This window comes from Morone saxatilis, unplaced genomic scaffold, assembly GCF_004916995.1.
Source record: "Morone saxatilis isolate NCDOM2014 unplaced genomic scaffold, NCSU_SB_2.0 Contig3, whole genome shotgun sequence".
NCBI classification, from domain to species: domain Eukaryota; kingdom Metazoa; phylum Chordata; class Actinopteri; family Moronidae; genus Morone; species Morone saxatilis.
Window position 1 is genome coordinate 23,790,407 of NW_023339873.1, and position 2,280 is coordinate 23,792,686.

Consider the following 2,280-nt stretch of genomic DNA (forward strand, 5'->3'; position numbering starts at 1 on the left):
ATTACTATTATTATTTTTTATTCTTACTTTTTCTTTTCTATCTATCTCTCTCTGTGTCTTCTTTCTATCTGTCTTTTTCTTTATGTGTGTGCGTGTACTGTCTGTCTCAGTCCGACCTGAAGTGGGTAGGTGGGACTGGGTTCAAGGGATTTGTTGACATACTGTTGTAAATGTTTTCTTCTCCCACACTATAAGATACCACTATATGTCATTGTGTTGGAAAATCTCAATAAAAAGATTAAAAAAAATAAAAATAAAAATATGAAGCTTTTTCATCTTCCTCTGTGGCACATATAGAGAACATACAGTAAGATCATTGCAGGATATACTTGCCAGATCATCTAAATGTTGTGTCATGTTGTCTTGTGAGTCTATCTATGGAATACTGACAGTTTTCATATTTCCTACTGGGAGAGATATCCCAACCTGGAATAAATAAATGTGTGTATTATTTTATTGCTGTAATTGCCATAGGAAATTGCCAGCAGAGCTACCTGCTGCCCTGTGCTGAGAGAGTGTTGGGGAATTTAATAGGCAGTAGCTGCTTTCCAGTGTTGGAGTGGAAACAGCCTGTGGGCCTCAGTCCAGTCGCTGCTGGCTCACAGCCTGCACAGTCCACTGGGACTTCCTGTTGAGCCGTGCAGCTGAAGCCAGCATTTCAAATGGTGGGCTCTCACGTCTCTCTCACTAATACATACATGAACTCACGCAAGTCACTTTTGGGGACACCACATATACTTACATTAATTTCCTAGAGACCTACACATAAGTCAGACCCACACACACACAGCTGCTAGTTTATTTAATGGTCCTGCAATAAATCCTTCAGACGGCTTTTGTTTAAACTGTTTTAGAGAGCGTTTAATTCATTTTTAGGATCCCTTTGGTGATCATAATGGTGTTTTTATTATTTTGTCCATCTGAATTATATCAGTGAAGATAGACTAAATAATAAACACCTCTCCGTATAACGCAACGCTCCGAAATGATCATACAACTGAATCAAAAATTTAACTGTATAACTTACAAAGTCCAGTGTGTACGATTTAGTGGCATCTAGTGGTTTAGTTGCAGATCACAACTCTGCAGATCACAACTCTGATGCTTCACCTTCCACTTCCAAGCATGAAGGAGAAACTACAGTGGCTGCAAAGCGCACAAAAAACACCAATGCCCCTTTCTAGAGCCAGTGTTTGGTTTGTCCCTTCTTCAACTGTGTCTGTAGATATAAAAAGCTCATTCTAAGGTAACAAATAAAGAACAATTGTTATTTTCAGGTGATTCCATTTCTGACAATAGATCCTCTTAAATGTTACACACTGAACTCTTAAATGAAGAAGATTATCACTGGTTATAGCTAGGTGTTCAATTTTATACAACCATTTACTTTGTCCATAGCTTCCATGATGATGCTGATATTGGTGTCCTGCTGTTACCCTCATTCTTTTTGAACATCCTCAACTGGTTTGAGTAGTGATCTAGCTTGGACATGAATGTGGAGAGACAGAGACCTACTTTGACCCCTGAATACTAATAACTCATCACATATGGTGGGGAGGGAAAGATCAGTCTGTTTTCAGCTGAAGTCTTGGTCTAGGATTTTGGATCATATCTACTTAAATGAGTATTAGGAGCATGGACTGTTGCAGTATAGATAGAATAGCGCATAGAAATTAGTGTTTCTGACCAAAATTGCCCAACTTTAACTTAAAGTGCTTCAATAATTTGCATCTGGACACTGTTTGCATCTCCCTATTCATAGCCTAAAAAAAGAGAGACAACCTCTATGTAATGCCCTGTATGTTACAGGGAATAACAAGTTTACCCGAAAACCTTTGCAAAAAGTGAACCAAAACGTCAAGAAAAGGCTGCAGTGTAATAATGAAAAATATACAACGATCAGCCATGTATTAAGTAAATAACACTGATTATCTGGTTACCTGTCAGTGGGTGGGATAAATTAGGCAGCAAGTGAACATTCTGTGCTCAAGTTGATGTGTTAGAAGCAGTAAAAATGGGCAGCATAAGGATTTAAGCAACTTTGACAAGGGCCGAATTGTGATGGCTAGACGACGTGTCCTGTTCTGCAGTGGTCAGTACCTAAAAGTGGTCTAAGGAAGGAAAAGCGGTGAACTAGAGACAGGGTCATGGGCAGGGGCGGACTGGCCATCTGTGTGATCCGGAGAATCACAGAACGGCCGGCACTCCACCCACCACACAGTCATCACCTGTTTTTTTCCCCCTGCTAATCTACTGTTTCACACTCCAGTACGGTAGGTG